We start from the raw sequence: 22,369 nt of genomic DNA, 5'->3' as shown, positions 1-22,369 counted from the left end.
ACAACAATGGTTGTCCATTTTTTATGTTCTCTCATGGGAACAGTATATATCTGTCAGTTTGCTGTATTGTGATGGTATGGACTTTCATGTTGTTGCTTGTACTATATTTAAGTACACACTTGCTTGTTTATAGTTTGCTTTTATAATTAGACCATTTGTTCATTTGCAAGTTTGTTGTACTAGGGTGACTTTTAGCTTATTGATCCTGAAAGGTATACTACTAGTATTTCAGATTCCAGCCGGGTCTCCCAAAGTGGACAGGATTTAGGGGGCGATCAGTTTAAGACAGACTAAGAAGCAGAGCTGGCCATTCAACCCCATTTCTTAAAAAAAAACAAACAAACCAAACACAAACAAAGAAAACCCTATGAAAAACAAAGGACGATTGTTAAATACAGTAATAGAAATAGAGTCCATCAGATTGTAAGGCATTAAAAAGAAAAGAAGAAACAGCTGCAAGCACCCATTAAAATTTGGAACATAGAATATATGAAATATGAATCTAGGAAAAGTTGAGGTTATAAATAAATGAAATGGGATACATGAAGATTGCCATCCCCGGCATTAGTGGGCTGTGATGCAGGGGTGTTGGCCACTTTGAATCAGACAATCACACAATCTATTAGGTCAGGGATGACAAATTGAGTTAACATAGTGTTCCAATTATAGGCAAAAAGAACATTTTAGGATCTGTCTTGAAGCACAATATTGTGAGCCATAGGAGGGTATCCATACGCATCCAAGAAAGACTTGTTAATACAGCTCTTATTAAAACATGCATACAGGCGAGCTCTGGTGGCCTAGTGGCAGGAAACTGCACTGCAATCCCAGAGGTGCGCAGTTCAAATCCAACAGATGCTCTGCTGAAGAAGGAGGAACAATTGCCTCCTGTAACAGATCCAATTTGACAGTACACACACAAAAAGAATAATAAATAGAAATTATCTTAAAAACAAACAAACAAAAATGCATACAAGCCAGTGTCATGATGTTGCCCCACATGATGAATAAGGATGGCAGAGGAAGAGTTTATGCCTTTGAGCTGTGCTGTTAAGAGAAGAGCATGGAGCATTCCATGAACTGTCAAAAGAACAATACATACCTTTTTGCAGAGGGACATCCAGTGTGCTCTTTGGAGTCAAAGATGATGAGGCTTGGTCACGTATATTTCGGGCATATGTTGCTAGGAGGGGATATTCCTTGGAGAGGGACATGATGCTAGGAAGAATGGAAGATTCACGAGGGAGCGGAGGACCATTCACTAGGAGGATTGATACGGTGACTGCCACAATGGACTCTAATATGTCAGAACGTGTGAGGATGGCACAGGGTAGGACAGGGTTCAGCTCTGTTGTTCACAGGGGTTGCTATGGGTTATACTTGACTTGACAGCACCTCAAAACAACAACAAACTACTAAAGGCATAGAAGAAAAAAGTGAAGAGTCTACCAAATGCCACCGTTTAAAATTGAGTAAATAAGCAGTAAAGTTCCATTAATAATATTTGGTAACTAGAATGTAAAAATTGGAAACAAATTCCAAGGATTGATATTTGGAAAATAATAGACTTGATGACAGAAATGAGGCTGTAGATCTAATGATTTAATTATGTACACAGCTTTAGTTTGCTTGGCTCCACAGTCAACAGTCTTGGCACCAGCAGCCAGCAAATTAAAAGGTGCATTGCCATGGGAAAGTCTGCTGTTAGGGACCTCTAAAAAGTACTGAAGAGCAATGGTGTCTCTCTGGAGACTAAGGTGCGTCTGATACAGGCCATGGTCTTTGCAATCACTTGTTATTCATCAGAGAGTTGGACAATGACCAAGGAGGATAGAAGGAGAATTGATGCCTTTGAGCTGTGGTGCTGGAGAAGAGTATTGAGAATACCATGGACTGCTAGGAAAACAAACAGATTTGTCCTGGAAAGGGTTAAACCGGGTGGCTCCTTGGAGGGAAGGATTCTGAGGCTCTGTCTAACATACTTTGGACATGTTGTGAGGAAAGACCAGTCCTTGGAGAAGGACATCATGCTTGGGAGGGCGGAGGGACGGCGCAGGAGAGGAAGGCCCTCTATGAGGTGGATTGATTCAGTGACTGGGATAATCAGGATGGATGTGTCAGAGACAGTGCGATTGGCACAGGACAGAGCAGAGTTTAGGGCTGTTGGTTCATAGGGTCACTATGAGTCGTAAGCAACTCGACGGTACATAACAACAACAACATCATCTTGTGAAAATCGTAAAGAGTAACTATAAGCATAGACCTCATCTGACAGAATACAGAGGAATCAGATTGAACATACCTGTATAAAGATTTAATGGAAAAGTTCATTATCAGTAGCCAAAACAAGGCCAGAAGCTGACTATGGAATAGATCCTTAATTCTTTTTATTATGTGTTATTAAATTAGAACCAGCTAATAGGCTGACCTTCCAGCAAGTTTTCAGAGGTTCTATGTAGCACAGGAAGATATTTCCAATTTTTCTCCTTTAAGGCAGCTGGTTGATTCAAACCATGTGCCTTTGGGGTGAAATTCCTTACCAGTAAACCACCAATGTGCCTTCATCAATTGTTGCTATCGTTATTTCAATTAGGTGTCCAACTGTTAAGGACCTTGTAAACAACTGATGTGAATCTTTTCCTATCCTGTGCCAGTCTCACAATCTCTGACACACTCAAGCCCTCTGCTGTAGCCAGTGCATCAGTGCACCTCGCTGAGGGTCTTCCTCTCCTTTGCCATCCCCTCCCCTTTCCAAGCATAATGTCCTTGTCCAAGGAATAGCCGCTCCTAGTAGCATATCTAAAGTATGTGAGATGGCACTTCACCATCCTTGCCTCCAAGAAGCACTTTGTCTGCACCATCTCTAAGACATATCTGTTTGTTCTTTTGGCAGTCCATGAGATATTCACTATCCAACACCACAGGTCAAAGGCAGCAAATGATTCTGTCATCCTTATTTGTTGTCCAGCTTTCAGCAGCAAATCAAGAAATTAAAAAGATCAAGGTCTGCATCAAGAATACCTTAGTCTTCAAATTAATTTCATTTGTACTCAATAATTTGAAAAAAAATCCCCGATTGCAGACTTTCCCAGTGTACTATGCCTACTTATCTCTTTACTACCTGTACCACGTTTATTGATTGTGTATCTAAATTAGAAAATGTTGTTGGCAGTTTCAATCTTTTCTCCATCTATTTAAGTTGCTTATTTTTTCAATGGTGAGAAATTTGTTTTCTTGATGGCAAGATGCAATCCATATTGAAGGCTGTTTTGATCTTCTGATCAAATGTTTCAAGTCCTCAGGATCCTGAAGGAGACTCTAAGAAGTTCACTAGAGCACGGAAAAGGCAATATGGAATGGAAGAAATGGTGAAGTAAAAGAGCGGATAGAGTATTTCAAAAGGCAGCTTGAGCAGACAAAGCAAACCAATATAATGAAATATACAGAGCCCTAGAGTTGAAGAATAAAAAGAAAGAACTTGTTCAGCATTTCTCAAGCTGAAAGAACTGAAAACAAATTAAAGCCTTGAGTTGCAATACTGAGAGATACTACACGAAAATTCTTGAATGATTGATGAAGAATGAAAAGAAGATGGAGGGAATACACAATCACTGTACCAAAAAGAATTCACCAACACTGAAATATTTTAAAAAAAAGTCACATGATCAGGTAGCTCTGATGGCCTAAAGGCAAGAAGCTGCGTTATAATCCCAAAGGAACACAGTTCAAGGTCACCAGCTGCTTTATGGGAGAAGGATGGACAATCTTCTCTTCAATTACTGCCTCTAAAAATACTCAGATGGGTCAGTTATATATCTGCTCCAACGTGATGATAAACAAGGACAAGGGCCATATGATTAAGAGACTCTTCAATTATTCATGTGCAAATTTAAATTGAATTTGAAGAAAATAAGAAAAATGTCCACAGAACAAAATATGACCTTGAATTGAATTTTAAAAATTCATCTGAACTTTAAAACCCTGTCAAGAATATAGTTGATACATTGGATACTAATGATTGAAGACCAGATGAGTAATGGGATAGCATAAAGGACTACAAGAAGAAAACGCAATGTTATTTTAAAGACAGGAAAGAATGAAATTATTAAAACGGATGTCAGAAGAGACTGAAAATTGCACTAGAATGTAGAAAGACCAAATTCAGAGGAAGAAAAGTAGGAGAGAGGAAGAGAACATTAGAAGAGGAAAAATGATCGGGCCTCAAATATTAGTGGATGGATGGGTGGGGTGAAGAGATAAGCAAGGAACAGCGAAAATGAGGGTTTGATGTTATGATAAAAGACTTTGATTTATTGTAATTAATATTATAAAACAAAATGTATATTTTTTTTGTTGTTATGTGCCATCGGCTTGAGACTCATAGCGACCCTATGTACAAGAGCTCTATATGCTGTTCTATCCTGTGCCAACCTCACCGTGTCAAACACACTCATTCCCACTGCTTCAGTCACAGAGTCAATCCATCTCATCAAGGGTCTTCTTCTTCTTCGCCACCCCTCCATTCTGCCAAACATGATGTCCCTCTCCAAGGACCAGTCCCTCCTTCCAACATGCCCAAAGTATGTCAAACAAAGCTTCAGAATCCTTGACTCCAAGGAGCATTCTGGCTTCACCTTCTCCAGGACAAACCTGTTTGTTCTCCTAGTAGTCCATGGTATAGCCAACACTCTTCTCCAGCACCACAGCTTAAAGGCATCAATACTCCTTCTATCATCCCTATTCACTGTCCAACTCTCTGATGCATAGCACAGAACTGCAAAGACTATAGCCTGGATCAGGTGCACCTTAGTCTCCAGCCTGATGTAGTTCTCTTCAGTACTCTTCAGAGGTCCCTCACAGCTGACTTTCCCAATGCAATTCGTCTCTTGATTTCCTGGCTGCTATTACCAAGAGTGTTGATTGTGGAGCCAAGTAAACTAAAACTGTTAACTATCTCAATCTCTTCACCATCCATACTGATGCTGCCAGTTGGCCCAGGGGTGAAAATCTTTGTTCTTTTGATGTTGAGCTTCCATCCTTATAGGAGGCTGTAGTCCTTGACATTCTGCAGCAAGCGCTTCAGGTCCTCCTCAGTTTCAGCAAGCAGGATTGTGTCATCTGCATAATGCAGGTTGTTGATGAATTAAAATAAATTTTAAAAGTCCTGAATAAAGAAAAAAAAACCCAAAGGGAAGAAATATTTACGTAGAACAGAAGATTCCAAAGGGCTTCTCAAGAATAAAATGTTACAAGGTCTGAAGTTAGAAAACCAAACCACACAGCATTTCTCAAGCTAAAAGAACTGAAAAAAATTTAAGCCATGAGTTGCTGTACTTACTTTCTACATATTAAATGATGTAGGAAGCATCAAAAGAAGATGGAAGGAATATATAGTCATTATAACAAAATGAGTTATGTGACGCTGAAATATTTTAGGAAGTACTGTGTAATCAAGAAAGAATTATAATAGAGGAAAAAATTTAAAACTGCACTGTTAGCACTGGAAAAAATTAATGCCCAGGAATTTATACAATACCAATTGACATGTTTCAATGGACATGGTCACCAACACACAACAAGAAATTTGAAAGACAGCTAACATGCCATCTGACTGAAAGAGATCCATAGTTGAATCTAAATATTATAAAGCATATAATCATTAATATAACATGCAAGTAAAATATTACTGAAGATTATTTTAAAATGGATCGAACAGTACATCATTGGGATACTGTCAGAAATTTAAGGTGAACTCAAAAGACATCACGACACAGGAATACCATTGCTTGTGCCAGGTGGATCTTGGCCAAAAGTAAAAACAACCAGAAAAGAAGACACCTAACAGTATGGATCATAGCAAGGTAAGATTAAAATTGAAAATAGGAAACCTACAACACTTCATTATGCTCCTGTGAAACCTATACATAGATGAAGAAACTGTTATCCAACCAGAGCCAGGGAGCATGGCAGGGTAAAATCAGAAAAGGTGTTCATCAGGGTTGTATCCTTTCATCAAACCTATTCAATCTACATGTTTAGCAAATAAGTCAAGAAGCTGAATGATACAGAAAAGAATGTGGCATTATACTAGTGACAACTTTGTTTGCCAAAAGTAAAGAGGTCACCTCTTCCACGAGATTTAAGACTACAGACTTCAATACAGGTTGCATCTCAATGTTAAAAAAATTAAAATCCTCTTCATTGTACCAATAGGCAACAACATGGTTTTTAAAAAATAAGATCGAAACCTTGAACAATTTCATTTTACTTGTATTCCATGTACCCATAGCCAAAAAATCAAGACAGATTACATTGGGAAAATAGGTTATCAAGGGCCTGTCTAATGAACTAATGTGCGCAGATGTCAATTCAAAGACTAAGATCTACCTGATTCAAGCTTTTGTCTCTTGAATTGCTTCATGTGTATCTGAATGTTGGACAGTAAACAAGAATGACACAAAAAAAGAATGGATGTCTTTGAACTGTGATATTGAAGAAGAATATGGAATATCCCGAGGACTCTCATGGGGGGGGGGGGGAACAAACACCTCAAACCAAAATCATTCAATCTGCGAGGAAATGCAACCAAGGTGCTCCTTAGAGGCAAAGATGATGAAACTTCATGTCACATACTTTCTGAGGTGAAATTGCCACAAATGTTGTGAGGAGACAGTTGTTGTTGATATGTGCCGTTGAGGCGCTTGCTACTCATAGCGACAGTAGATCTTGGGAAAAGGTGTCATGCTGGGAAAAGTGGAGGGTCAGAAAAAAGAGAAGACCTCCAACACCTGGATTGGCATAGTGACTGTGATTATGGGTTCCGGCATATCTGAGATTATAAAGGTTGTACAGAGTAGGGCAAGGCTTAGATATGTTCTTAGGATCTTTAGTATTTCTAGTTGACTTGATGGTATTCAACAGTAACAACAACAGTACCACTCCAACAGTATTACTTTTCCATTCAGCAATAAATTTACAGACAAAATTCAAGGCTAATTCTGAAGACTTCTTTTTAGTAATGACTGTATGTGGGGAAAATACCTTCGGTTATTAAATGTCCTTTTTTTTTGTGATTTGTATTTGACACCACTTAATATTTATATTCAAAATCTGAAAATTTTGAAACTTTTACCAACTCAGGCAATAATGACATTTTGGTAAAGCAAGTTAATAAGTAAATAAATGCTTTCATTTTAGCATGTGGTCAGAGAAGGAAAAAACGGCTTTTTGAATTAACCAACATGTCCTAAGTATCCCTCTAGGAATGATGTGTATGATCAGGCCTGATTTTAGACAAATCACAAATTTGTGAGGGTTAGATTGTATGATTAAGAACAAAGTGCTAGTCTATAGGCCTTTTATTGTAAAAACTACCTTCCCTCTGTAACTTGATCTGTGCCACTATTAGAACCTCTACTCGGAATATTATTGCTTTTTTAATTTTTGACTCATGTACTTTTAACTTGTTAGTTAAATTTGTGTCTTCTAGGCAACAACACTTCCATGATACATCTTCAAGGATATGAACATTTACGGCTAAACACAATTGATAACAGTGCATCCAAATTCCAAAATCAATCTCTATAATAGTCTATGTGTTTCCTACTGCCAAAGGGGCCCTTTAGAGTAGTGAGAGAAGATCTTCACCCTGAAACCTACAGCGTCCCTTTTCAGCAGGAAGTAGCTAAGAGAATACGCCATTCCCTTTTCCTTATGGATCAGGGTGAAGTCTTTCTCGGGGAGGAGTGATAGGGAATGGCAAAGGACACACTGACAAAGGAGATTAATCAGAACTGGCTTTGACAAGCACTGTGGCAATTGGACAATTAAAACAGACATTCAGGGGGGAGGGAAGAAGAACGAACTGGGGAGAAGGGTAGAGAAAACTGTGCAACAATGAATGAATGAAAACCCAAAATCTCTATAAATGTTCATTAAAACTAATAAAATTTTATAATAATTTCAAAAAAGAATGCTGTTTTATGGAATAATTTTATTGTATTTATTAATTTTTTATTAATTTATAATCAACTTTCAAAGCTTTGAAGGCAGTATAAGAACTAATAATTGATATATGTGATTCTAGGGAGCTCTGGTAGCCTAGTGGCAAGAAGCTGTGACGGAATCTGGAAGGCATATGGTTCGAATTCAACAATTTCTCCACAGGAGGATGGGCAAGCTGCTCCCTTGTGATTAACCACCTTTGAAAACCCACCGGATAGTTAGCTACATACAAGTCAGTTCTGACTCAGTGGGACACAACAACAGCAACAACAGCAACAATGGCAATATATGATTCTAAGATTTGATCTAAGAAGCCACCCTGGTTCAATGGTTAAGTACTTATCTGCAAACCAAAAGGTCTGTGTTTCAAAACTATCAAGAGCTGAGAAAGAGAAAAGACCCAGTAATCTACTCCTGTAAAAATTACAGTCAAGAATATTCTATAGATGCTATTTCTCTTTCATAGAATATTGATACTGAGTTAGGATTTACTTGATAACACATCTTGACAAAAACAATGATGATGAATTCTGTATCAATGTGTACAAAATTCTGTTTAAGAGACCATTTTTCCCTGTCAGATATTTCTAAGAAATGAATGAGTTACTTTAGAAAACAGGGCATTTTAACTGGTATTTTCAAATAAGAACCACCAAATCTCCTAAACAAGACACTACTGTAAATTTTGCACTAGCAAAGCTCATTCTATAACAGACAGATAAATGAAATAAGAGAGAGCAAAAGAGGTCTTATTTCTATCAGTACACAGCTGTTTGGGTTTAAGGATTAGATGAAACAGGGGTCTGGAGGAATTGGGCTCAGAACAAGCTTTAAGAAAGTAACTACAGGAGACGGTTGGCATGTTTATACATCTATATGTAGGTCAAGGCTTTTAGATGGTGCAATTAGTTTGCACTGTACTGCTAACGTAAAAGTTGGTAGTTCAAATCTATCCAGTGATGTTGTGAAAAAATTATCTAATTATGTACTTTCATAAAGATTATAGACAAGAAAACCTTATAATGCTGATATATAAATTTGAATTGCCTCTCCAATAATGAGGGGATTTTTTATTTGAGATGTTTGTCGTCATTAGACTAAGTGTAACATGAGCCAGTATCACACAACAGACTTTACATTGTGGAAGGAATCACTGGGACCCTTTGATTGTCTCTCTGAAACTCTGAGTTAGAGATCTAGGCACACTCCCTGTTGCTTCACTCAGTGTTGAGCTTCTCTTCTCATGTCTGCAGATCAGACCCCAATTTTGTGTACCTTTTCCCCCGAAATATCTTAAAAACAAAACAAAATATAAAGCTTAGAATCAAGTTAGAAGAAAAAAACAAATGCTGTTGTCTAATTATATATCTGAGTAGATGGAAAATTGTGGGATATTAAAACTGTTTATTCATTTTTTTTCTCTCTGAAAAGATATATTTCTCCATTATCTTTATATTAAGTTCCTCTTTTGACACTAGTCACAACATTTATCTTAGTATTGTGTTTCCTTCTGCCTTTCAGATATTTGCCTTTGGGGGCCCTGTTAAAAACACATTATATTTGGTGGATCTGCATTAAAAATCACTTCTTTTCCTGACAAGCTATTTAAAATGTCATTTGTGCCTTGTGAAGGCTTGTAGAAAAATCTAGAGACTTAGACCCAGATGACCCAAATTGTGTTTCTGCAAGGACTGCAATTTCCTTGTGGGGATTATAGTTCCAGGGAAGATTGCTTCTAAATATCTGTGAGAGAAATACTTTCCAGTATTAATGCTGTTGTTTACTCCATATTGATTTTTAGAGCACTTCACCTCACACCATATAAGGGACAAGTAATAAAATACAGTTTAATTATGATATTAAAAATCACAGTGTAATCATCATCCCTTAACCACGAGAGATAAGATTATATCCACTCAAGATGAGCTTTTGACTACCCATCTTCAGGTATTACTAATTTCTGTTGTTTGCTTTATAATTTATTCATCTTCTGAGGATTAGAACAAGAATTAGCACAGTTCTCTTGCATTAAATATTATTTAGTTATGAAAGAAGCAAAGAGGAGTAATAATTTTAAGGAGAAGGCCCTGGTGAAGTACAATATGTGTGGTCTTTGATCACAAATAGGTGAGAAATGTCACCCAGTTATTACATAGAAAAGAGGGATTGAAAACAGGTGACCTTTATTAAACGTGAGTGAACAATTTCTGAAGCTCATTAGAGAACAAGATTATCTACATAGTACACATGGTGGATGTGATGCATGAAAGACATTTAACATAACTTATTATTTAGAGTCGAGCTGATTTTATCAATTCATAGAATTGTTATTAAATGGTGGGTTTGTTTTTTGTCCCCCTTTACATTTTAAAAATTTTATGGAAGGGACATTGAAGATTGAAATTCTGCTTAGGTCACAGGAATTTAACTGTCCAAGCAGAAGGAAGAAACTCTGGTTTATAAATAAATTATGGGTCTTCTTCATTCAGAGAAGATTACCTGGTTCATTTTTGGTTTTACTTTTACATCAGATTGGCATTTGTTAGTTTCTAATACCAGGGATAGAGCGGTAAATGAGCCAGGCAGGCTATCAAGGAGTTTAGGAGCCAGTAGTATTAGACATTATATTGAAGTCTGTGACCAGTATGGTATGGAAGTCAGTACAACTGTACCAGTTGCTACAGAGTAACTCACATGTATTAGCTCAGAACACTACTCCATAGTACGTTCAATGGCTAGTTATTTTAGAAGCAGAGCTCCAGATCTTACTTTCAAGGTTCCACTGGTGGACTTAAATATCCAACCATTCAGTGAACATCTGATCATGCTCATACGTCCCCCCCAGAGACTATGTTGAAGCCAATAGGAGAGGCATTTCGAAGAGACTGGTAAGGGGTAGAAAATATCTAGACTGAATGACATTTTATGTTATTTTAAAGGGATGTGAACATCAACTAGAAAAGTCAATGAAGTGCAACATACATCAGATACTAAAGATCAGAGACAAGGGGCCAAACTAACTTGCTCTTGGTTGCATTGTAGACTGCTGGGGTTAGATGGCACAGGAAAAGAGCACTGGGACTTAGTTTCCTAATATTCTTGTAAGAGTTGTTGGTTTTGTTGTAGTTAAGTTCTAGTGTGTTTTCTACAACTTGTAGTGACCTTATGAAGAAGAGATCAAAACCTTGCCCTATTTACTACAGGTTGTTATGTGCCCCAGTCGACTACGACCCATGATCCTTGCCCTATCCTCCCTCAACAAGGGCTTCACCATCTTTGACACATTTGACCCCATTACCACAGTCACTGTATTTCAATCCATCTCATCCAGCATCTTTCTCTTATCAGTTGCCCTCCACCCTTCTGAGCATGATGTCTTTCTCCAAGGACTGGTCCCTCCTGGCCACGTGTCCAAAGTATGTGAAATGGAGCTTTAAAATCCTTGCCTCCAAGAAGCAAACTGGTTTCACCCTTTCTAGGACAGATCTGTTTGTTCTCTTGATAGTCCACGGTGTGTTCAAAACTCACCTACAGTAATATAACTCACAGACATTGATTCTTTTACTGTCATCTGTATATATTGTCCAGTTCTCAATGCATAGCAAACAATTAAAAAGGCAATGGTCTGGATTAGTCACACTTGGTCTCTAGACTGACATCATTGTTCTTTAGCTCTATGGAGAGATATGGGAAAGTAAATCTTTCCATGGCAACTTGTCTTTTGATTTCCTGACTGCTGGTGCCAAGAGCACTGATTGTGGATCCAAGCAAGAGGAAATAATTAACAACTGCACTCCATCAAACTGGGGTGATGGGGGTTGGCATGCCGGAATTAGTGAGACTGGATCAGAACAAGGAAAGGTTCAGAGCTGTTGTACATTGGGTTGCTATTCATCACAGGCAACTCAACCAATACCATTCTATGACAGGTTTGGAAGCAGGAGTGGCATTCACTTCCTTTAAATATGCACCTGCACATCTGTTTTGTTTTTCTTTTTTTAATATTTTTATATTGGTTTGCATACCTAGTTTGTATACATTGTATTTCACTTATGTGCACTATTTCACAGATTTCTCTATTCACTTTGTGTTCAGATATTCATTTCCATACATTGTGTTTTATAAAATTAATCACCACTGATCCATGCCCACAATTATTATCCTACCTTTTCAGGTCCCTATTGGATCTTTCCTAATTCCTTCATCCCATCCCTTCCTCTCCACTAAATTCTGCAATCTCAAGAATCCACCCCCTATTCATTCTCGGGCCCCATCTTCTTTCCCCTTCTGTCTTTGCATTCTGTGCATATCTTACTAGTGACCCTTCTATTTTTACAATAATTGTCTCATTAACAAAGGACAACACTTGAATGGGGTTTGTGCTTTTTCTACTCTAGTGGGATCTCAGCTCAAAATATCTTGACAGGCACTATTTCCAACAAGGTCACATTCTCAACTTTCAAATGTTCAGCATCACAACAAATGTTTTATAATAAAAAAATAAAGTTTGAATAATATCTTAAATATGATGGGAAAACTAAAAGGTGCATGTCTAAAGTAAGAGTAACATGGTCAAATTAGTGTAGCTATGATTTTCCATCTTTCCCAAAATGATATTTATTCCAAGGACCGGTTCTTCCTGACATAGGCCCTATGTATTTTTTTTTATTTTTTAAATTTTTATTAATTTAGTTTGTTTATTTTTCATTTCAATGAACATCTACAGAGATTTTGGAATTCCCTATTGGAAGGCCCTATGTATTTAAGATGAAGTCTCACTGCCTTTGCTTCTAAGGAGTACCCTCATTTTACTTCCTGAAAAATATGAAATCTTTTCTGCATATCTGGCAGCGTAGAGATCACATTTCCTTGAAATTTGGTTGGGTAATTTAACATGTTGCTGCAAATGATGGCTTACATGGAAAAAAAAATGTGTGTCTAAGCACGGTAGTGAAATTAAAAGTGTATAGCAACGTGTTAAGCAATATATGGTCCACACTTAACAAAATAAATCATTGATGTAAATGCAATACTCTTCTTTAACACCTGAATCCAAAAGCAGACATTCTTCTTCAGTTGTTCTTACTCATCACCCAACTTTCAGATGCATTTGAAACAACTGCAAATAGCCCAGCTCGGATCAGCTTCACCTTAGTACCAGCCCACTACTAAAATGAAGGTCGTAGACTTTTTCAAAAAAGGCTATACAGTATACATTTTGTTATTTTGTAGACCCTGTGATCTCTTCTTGAAATGATTTAACTCTGCCTTTGGAACCTGCATGGTGTTGTTATTATTGCTGTTGTTATTGTTGATTGCCATGGAATCAAGCATGACTCTTTGCGACCCCTGAACAAAAGACCTGAAGTCTTTCTATAACTATCATTGTTTCTCCAAGTCCATAGAGTTTCCGGAGGCATGTTGTTTAGAAGTGCGTAGAATTCATAGTGACCCTATGGGGGAAAAAATCTGAATGCTCTATTCTATGTCATTCTTATCATGTCTGATACAATCATTGAGTCTAGGGCTGCACTCACTAAGTCAATTCATCTCACTGAAGGTCTTCCACAGACAATCAAAAATTAATGGCTATACCTGAATTCCTATAGAAGGTCAGGAAACTACACTGGCCCATGAGTTTGTATTTTTCTCACGTCTCTAAAAACAGATCAGGTTGGCAATTATCAGTGACCAAAAGGAACCAGATATTTTTGAGGGTGTTTTTTCCCCCCTTTCTGTCAACATACTTAAGAAACAAAGGAATTTATTTCATTACTATTTTATTCCACTGTGAACATTAAGAAGGATCCCCTCAATGCCTATTTATGTCTTTTTCTTTAAGAAATATGCAATAATTTTGATACATCGTATGGACTGCCAAAAAACCCAGCAAATATGATTCAGAGAAAGTGAAACCAGAATGTTCCTTGGAGGCAAAGCTTTGTCTCACGTGGTTTAGGCATGTGGCTAAGTGTGATTTATCCCTTGGAAAGAAGCATCAGGCTTGGAAATGTGGAGCATCAGTGAAAGAAAGACCTTCAACAAAAGGGACAAGTACAGTGGCTGCAGCAATGGGCTCAAGAGTGTCAAAGATGACAAGGCTGGCACAGGATAGGACAGGGTTCAGAGCTGTGGTTCACAGGCTCACTATGAATCGTGCTCGACTCAATGACACCTAACAACAACACCACACATGTTTTAGGTATGCTTCTAAAATTCTCCTGTACCGATTTAAAAACACAGTGTCTGAAAAGGGATCCAGGTGCTGTTGATAAAATCCAAGTGTGCATTACTGGTAAGGAGAGTGGATAGATGTTCTTTTTCCTTTATTGGTTAAAAAGGTGAGGAAGTAATAGCAGGTTTCCTTGATAAAACCTCAAACTCCAGCTCATCACGTGACTCACAGCTGCTCTTCCCTCGAGTTCCTGAGGCCATAAATCGTTTGGTAGGAGAGTGCCTATCTTTCTCTAAGGAGCAATGGAGGGATTCAAACCACAACAGAGGGGCAGTCTTTGGGTTAATGCAGTTTCCTAGGTACTTGTTATTGTTGTTGTTGTTGTTGATTGCTGTCAAGTCAAGCATAAGCCTGACTCATAGCGACCCTATGAACAAAATGCCTGAAGCTTTTCTATAACTATCTACAATTATCAAAATTCATAGAGTTTCCAGAGGCAAGTTGTTTACGAAGTGGACGCCACTCCTGCTTTTACCATCGGATTTCTCTTCAGATGAATATGTTTAGTAACAATCACATGAAAGAGGTAGGAGAAAGTACCTTCCAAATGAAAGGAAATCAATTATTTCCACAATAATAAAAGCTATTTTTGTAGCTTTTTGTTAACCGAGACACCACTGCACTTTAAACCCAGGATCTCCTGTTTATCAGAAAGGTACATTAACAATCTTTCATTTCTTGGAGGAAACCTAGAGAATTAGTCCATCTAGTGAGTCACTGTGGAGCTGAGCACTGACACTGATTGAGTGAAATGCAAGAAGGGTTGCCCATTGTGGATAGTGTTTAGTGAAGCTCCCTGATTAAAACAAGCTTGGAAGCAGGAGTGGCATCCACTTCCGTAATAGCTTGCCTCCGGAAACCCTATGAAACTGGAGAAAGGACGAAAGTCATACAAGTGCTGAGGACTTTCATTCGTAAGGTCACTATGAGTTGCCTACAACTCGACGGCACTTAACAACAACAACAGTGAATAAATTTATATAGCTGGTGTCTTGGATCCACTTGTAGCTCTGATGGTGAAAGATGAACATTATCCTCTCATTAAGATTTATAGCCTGAGAAACCCAATGGAAGGTGGTTATGAGTCCTAAGTGGGTAGTGAGCTATGTAATTCTTGAGCATCTATCTACGCACTGGTAACTGTGTTATATTAACTATCTTCGTTATTTCCTTCAGCGTAGATATATGGCACAGGTACTATCATTAAACCCATCTTAATGAACATACAGAGAAGGGTTAATGGACTTAACCAAGGCCAAAGAGCCAGCAAATATTCTCTAAGTGAAATTCAAACTGAGGTAGCTGGACTTGCGCATGGAATTTCTAGAAACAACTGCCCCATCCATTGTCTGCCCAAACTGGGAATTGATAAGAGGAACAGTCAATTCTATTCTTTTAGCTTTAAGAAACGAAGATGATTAGGACTGAAATCATCAAGAAAAGGGAGGAAATGAGAAGACATTTCAGGACTGTATGCTGTTGTGTGTCTTGGACTTATTTTTACTCTTAGTGAGTTGGAAGATCACTCCTGACTCTGACCCAAGAGAGCACTCCTTCCTACTTGTACTTAGCCCTAATGGTAAGTTTGAAATGGGTTGCTTGTCTAATTGACCTGAGGTAATTAACCTCCTTTCCTTCCTGATAGCAGTACCTGATCACCCAGTAAAAAGGGAAGCAAGCCCTTTCTTGTGCTTGTTTATCACTACAGTGAAAAAAAAATTCACATTATTTCATTATAGCAAGGACTCTGCTTCTAGGTATGATTGTCACCTGTATTTCTGCCAAACTTACTGCACCTTCCTATAAAAAGCAAAAACTTTTCAAATTTACAATCCCTGACAGGGACAGAATTCCCAGTAAGCAAGGTAAGTACAGACATACTTATATTTACTTAGTGATCTGTAATGAATAATTTCACATGGATTTAACCTCATTATTTGTATGTGTGTATGTGTATGTGGGCTTATACAAACTTTATCTATCTATCTATCTATTGATATACAAATCTGCTATATTGTTAGCATCTTTAATTTCAAGAACCATGTTTCGCATCAGTGTTGAAGCCACTGGTCAATCTCCTGTTGCAACATGATAGAGGGTCACTATGAGTCACGCCTGACTTGAGAGAAGTGAGCTTGAGGTGATGCCATCTCCTCACAGCCTTGGGGGCATGTAGGAACTCATCTCAGAGTCATGGAAGCAACTTTAAGTTTTTCTCTCAGCATATCTCTGGATAACCTTGTCATACATTTTACCTGTCAACCTTAATATTATATACTTTTCTTTGCATCATAAAAAATGGATTGAATTTTAGTTTGGAAACTATTGGCACCATGTCAACATAATTAGCTATAGCAAATGTTTGCATACAAATACAAATAGAGCAAAAAATTGCACAGACATTAAGTGGATTCTGACTGGTAAGGACCCTGTACTGGGTTTCTTAGGCTCATCTTTTTCCCGTGGAGCACCTAGTGCATTTGAACCATCAACACTTTTTATTATTACTTTTTTTTTATTATTGTCCTAGTTTATTTACAAAATTCAAATATATCATATTTCAGAACAGATTCTTCCAGTGTCCCTCACCTCCCCCATCAGATTGTACCACCCCATGATTAATTCCCCTTCCCCCCACATGCTCATCGCTCTGCTTCTACCCCCCATCCTTATACTCATTCTACAACCATCAACATTTTGATTAACAGCCTAATAAGTAATGCACTGTGACACTAAGGTTCCTTTTTGTGTGTGTACATGTGTTTTTCTGTTAACTGCTGTTATCTCTATTAAGGCTCATAGACATATTAAGAACAATAGACTGAAATCATTCTCCATCCTGCACCATCCTTATAATCTCCCCCATGTTCAAACTGATTGTTGCACTCATCAAGCGAATACATTTCCCTTTTCCAGACCCTCTACTTTTCCAAGCATCATTATTCTTTTCCCAATCACCGGCCTCTTTTGACAACATGCCCAATGCAAGACGAAGTTCCACTCTCCTTACTTCTAAGTGGTATCGTGGTTGTACTTTCTCCAAGACAGGCTTGTTTCTCTTTTGGCAGTCCCTAGTATATCCAGTATTTTTCACCAACTCCTATATGTGTACATTTCTGTAGATTTACATGCAGGCATCTCTGTGCATTTACATATTTTAACTCTGCCTTCCAACATTCAATTCTGAATGTTAGTTTCTCAATCTTTTCTCTCACGAATGTCTTTCATCCATAATATGAAAATTTCCCTTTCCTACCTTGGATTGGTCCCTTTCTTTCAATATCTTCTGGATTTAAGTGCCATTGAAATGCTGCCTTTGTATTTTATTTAATTTAGCCTGAATGAGTAAATCCATCTTGGAAAGATATTCTTGGGCATTTTCTGGGTTCTGAATAGTATGGACACATCCTACTTGTCATGTCTACCCACTGCTGAGGAGTTAATCCTGACTCATGAGACCTGCAGGACAGGGTGGAACTGCCCCCATCCAATTTCAAAGTCTGTCAGTCTTTACAGAAGCAGATTGTTTCATTTTACTTCCACGGATTTGACACTGGGTTTGAACTGCTGGCGGTTCTGTTAACAAATAAACAATCTGTTGTCTTTCCAGAGCTCTACTTGACCTTCATGTTACTTAAATTTGTCCTGACTTTGAAACATTGAAGTGATACAAAGTGAATAGCCTCGTTGCATTCACATTTATACTTACTGCACATGTACTTTTGAAAGTACACGGAGTTTGGAAAAGCTGTGAGAATTGTCCTGCATTAACGTGAGGCTAAGGAGAATCTCATGTGCCTGTTCCAGCTTGCTCACAAATTCTTACCGCCACATCTTGTAAGAGATCTCGTTTGTAACCCCGGGACTGCGTGCACATTTAAGATACTAAAGTTCAATAGTGATTACCAAGATGCTAGTGTTTTTTCCTGTCAGTGGAAATCAGAGTGAGACCCAAGCAAAGAACCAGGAACTAAACCCTTTCAGAAACACAAAGAAAGAAAGTTTGTTTCAATAAAGGATGGCTCTGGAATTTATGAAATTATTACCTTAAGTAGGCCCAGAGTTATTTTTGAAGTAAGAAATTATTTTGAAGGTAATACGATTTCCTTATTGAGGAACATGCTTAATGTTGAGTGTGACATGAAAATAACATATGACATAGTCTTAACTGAATATAAATGACAGATGTGGACTTGAGCCAGTTACAATAGCCTCTCAAAGGCTTCATCCTCTCATCTGGGCAATGGGGATAAGCAACCTCCCCTTTACCATGTTGATTAGATAATATTATTCCTGTGTAGTATATCCTTCACGTGCATATATGAACCTGTGAAGTTTATATCCCCATTTGTATCTGGCATTTGGGAGACATACAAAATACTGTTTGGTACTATCTTACTCCATTGTCTTTTAATAAATATAATGGCACATGTTGATGAACAGACTGTAAATCTTGAAATATGTTTTAGCAAGATGTAACAGCTCTGGTGGCCTAGTGACAAGAAGCTGTGCTGCAATCCCGAAGGCACGCAGTTCAAGACCACCAGCTGCTCCCCAGGAGAACGATAGGCAATTTCCTCCTGCCCGAGGGTCAGTTATGGGTTGGTTCTGACTTGACGGTACACAACAACAACAACATATTTTTAATAATATACTTTTTGAAATTGTCAGCTCTACATGAATTTACTTCAGAAAATGTTTCTGAACTCATTGAAAGACTAGATTACAGCCAAATGAAAGAAAGCAAAAGATGGAGAAATGGCATAGGAGAGGAAGACCCTCGATGAGATGGACTGATGCAGTGACTGGGGTAATGAGGATCGGGTTGGTGTGTCCAAGACAATAAAGTTATCACAGGGTTTAAGGCTGTTGTACATAGGGTTGCTATGAGTAGCAAGTGACTTGACAGCACGCAACAACAACTAATACAGAACCTAAACTTTTATTGTGATATTGGTGGCTAATAGAACATTTGAGCAGAAAAAAAAAACAGGAAGACTGAAGGACAAGGACTGGTATTACCCAAAATGAATAACTCCCAGTTCCATCGATAGATCTTACTGGTAATTGACTTCAACAAGAATTTCTACCCAAGACTATCTCTGGTCTCTTAGCAATTTGTGACATGTAAACTATGGAAACATCAATAGCAGCAGCAGTAGCAATAATAACTATGCTTTCTAAAAATGTTAAGTATATACTACAATTGACTTCATTTGTTCAAATTTATATACTTCCCTATGGATTAAACATGTCCTTTTATGATCCTAAACACATCCTATTAAAGTTTGCTCACTGAACTTTTACATTCATTTTGAACTTGACATAAGATCAGAAAGAGATGTTTTCAGCAGTTTGTTACTATTTGTTGTATGTTTGTGACAACTGAACCTTGTTTGGGGATTGTTGTCACTTCTTGTTTGCCCAGTCTGCTTTAAGGAAAAAAGCTAAAGCAGCAGTGGGTATAACTGTAGTCTCAACAAACTCTTCTCTCAGTTTGAGTCAGCTGAGAAACCTTTTCCCCAGAGAAGAGACTTGGTCTCAGTGCCTGAGAGGTCAGCCAAAGTCTTCAGGCTTGAACTGAAAACATACAGAAAACACAGCAAGTATATACCTCAGCGCCTATGGGACGTCTGAAAATATTTTATTCCTGTGGGCTAGGCAATAACATCAACTTCAGGCTGAAAAGCTCTCCAGAGAATTTCCAAAAGATAGCCAATTAATATAAGCAGTGTTCTCCATCTAGATGAAATGTCCCACCTCAGGAAATACATGGGAACAAGGCGGAATCAACATTTCATGAAACAGGAGTGCTCCCTCTAAAAAACACATTTACAACCTCATTATAAATCTTTACACAGAGGCAGCTGTGACATTTACATTACGCTTTCCGTGTTACAAATGATAGTTAGCTCAGAGTCCTTTTAGTGGCCTGTAACAACATGTAATTATATTTTTAAATGTTTGTTGCAATTTTTGGAAATCATTTCACCATTGAAGTGGGCTATGATAAGTGGTTATGGTTCTTCATGGGTACAGAGTATTAATCAACTGGTCATATAGTATCACATGGAATGAATCAGTTTACTGGTCTTGATTACCCAGAAATTTAACCCAGGGTGGGTTCAAACTTTCAGACTATATTAACATATGCAAAGTAAAGTAGAGGAGAAAAAGTTTAGAGAATCAAATTAAACCCTGGGAAAATAGTTATCAAAGTCTCTATGTTTCACAAACTTATACAAAATGGATATGGAAGACATAATAGGTGCCAGTTAGTTTATATTAGCAAAAACTATATGATGCAGGTTCCAATCCCTATAGCATCATAACAAAGAACAACTTCCAACACAAAAGTCCAAGATGCTATGAATATGTAACTTTAAACATTATGAAACAGTTTTGTTTTCAAAAAGAAGAATTTTTGGAAGCATTGAATCTTTGTTACTTTCTTATCATCCACCTTATAAGAAGAACCTATCTTTCCTCTTTAAATCTGGTCAAGGATATCTTAGTTCTTCTGGATTAATTGTTCTTGAAAAGTTGCCTCCAAAATGCTCTCAATTTAAATTTTAATTTCTCAGTGGACACTAAGAAAATATACTGGGATTTAGAGCTAAATCCTTTAACCCAGAGGGAGCTTAGGAATAGTCCAAAAGTGGAAAATGCACAAAACCTCAACTCTTCTCTGCCAATTTTTCTTCCCATTCAATTTAACTTTGAAGCTTTCAGGCTTAAACCTTTCACCGTATGGCATCAACAAAACACTCCCATCGAAATCAAGTTACCTTCTTGCTGCACAATCCTCTAAATAGATCATTAAAAAGGTAAAATAAGAAATTAGCTCTCTTTGCTCTGCCCCTTTTATTTCCTCTGCTGCAAGTCAAAATGATGCTATTTCCTAAGACATTGCCTGGAAATGCCATTATCCTCTCATTGCAGGCTTTCATTCTAGGACACTTGCTTATAAACTCAGCCTTTTCCTGACATAAACAGTCACTTACTGCAGTGCAGAATGTCAGTTCAGTCATTTCGAACTTTCAATGCTGAAACCCCCGTGCGACGCAGCCACCCAGATAAAGCAGCCTTACCTTAATTGAAATATTCTCTGTGAAGGAGCTGAGAAATCAGTCAAATCAGCCGTGAATGGGGTGGGGAGAGCGAAGTTTTCAATCAACACCCTCCGAGTCGCTGCATCCTGGGCTTCTTTTCTTTGCTGTTTATGTTGAGCTCCTCACTGTCTGAGGGGAGAAAAAAAGATAAGCGGAAATCCTCAGAGGTTCCCAAGGAGTAAATGAGGACTAAGCGGTGTTTCTGAACGGGAGATACTCCACGAGCCTGCTCTGTTTGGAGGCTCCCTGGCTGCTGTGATAGGCTCCTGTCATGTCCCGGGAGCTGGGCGATAATCATTGACCTGATTAGCAGGGACCTCTCCCTGTGTGCAGGCAGCACACAGGGAGTCTTGGTGGCTCTCCTGGGAATTGGAAAAGGCACCAGGGCCACTTGGGAATCTTGCTTTTTCCAGCCTGATGGATGCACTCCAAGAAGGGCTATAATTTGCAAAGAGATTAGCCACGGTGTTACAGCCATCAAAGGACTTAAACAAATGTGCTTTCCCTTGCCGGGCTTTCCAGGTGCCTTGGTGTTAGCTATCAGCTACAGTGAAGCAATTAACAGACTGATGGAAATGATTTGTAAGACAAGCCTAAAGCTGAAACATGTTTAAAGCAAGGCGATAAAAAGAGATAGAGGTGTTTGTCTTTGACCCTAGCCTGGTACACACTTCACTCTTTTCTAAGTAAAATGAATTTAAAGATTTATCATCACAGCCCTCCAGAGAGCAACTGTATGATTAATCAAAAAGTAGTATGCACACTAAATAAGCATATGTGCCCTTTAAAAAAAATAAAATAAATTCTTTTGTTTCTCTTCAGAAACAAGCATCCAAACCAAGACATAAAGACCTGAGCATTCCTTGTGCAGTGTTTCAAAGAGCATTTTAGATGAACACATGGCTGTACTATTAACCTCAGCTACTTAGGAGAATACAGTATTACACCTGGCTGAGTACTTTTCTCTGTCAAAACACCGATGTACTAAAACAAAAAGAACCATGGGCATGACAGAGAC

The 22,369-nt window shown here is 38.1% G+C and overlaps 1 protein-coding gene across 1 annotated transcript in view; it reads right to left on the bottom strand.

Annotated features, from left to right (window-relative positions):
* Nucleotides 1–21,599, bottom strand: part of CDH12 (cadherin 12, type 2 (N-cadherin 2)) — an 851,782-nt gene extending 830,183 nt beyond the window's left edge. Inside the window, exon 1 of the mRNA XM_006895122.1 lies at nucleotides 21,331–21,599. The gene's annotated coding sequence lies outside the window, so the exon portion shown is untranslated. The remainder of the gene's footprint in view (nucleotides 1–21,330) is intronic.
* Nucleotides 21,600–22,369: the final 770 nt, after the last annotated feature.

This window comes from Elephantulus edwardii, unplaced genomic scaffold, assembly GCF_000299155.1.
Source record: "Elephantulus edwardii isolate Elephantulus edwardi_28Jun2011 unplaced genomic scaffold, EleEdw1.0 scaffold00159, whole genome shotgun sequence".
NCBI classification, from domain to species: Eukaryota; Metazoa; Chordata; class Mammalia; order Macroscelidea; family Macroscelididae; genus Elephantulus; species Elephantulus edwardii.
The sequence above is the reverse complement of the archived record's forward strand: the minus strand, read 5'-3'. Positions and strand labels throughout refer to the sequence as shown.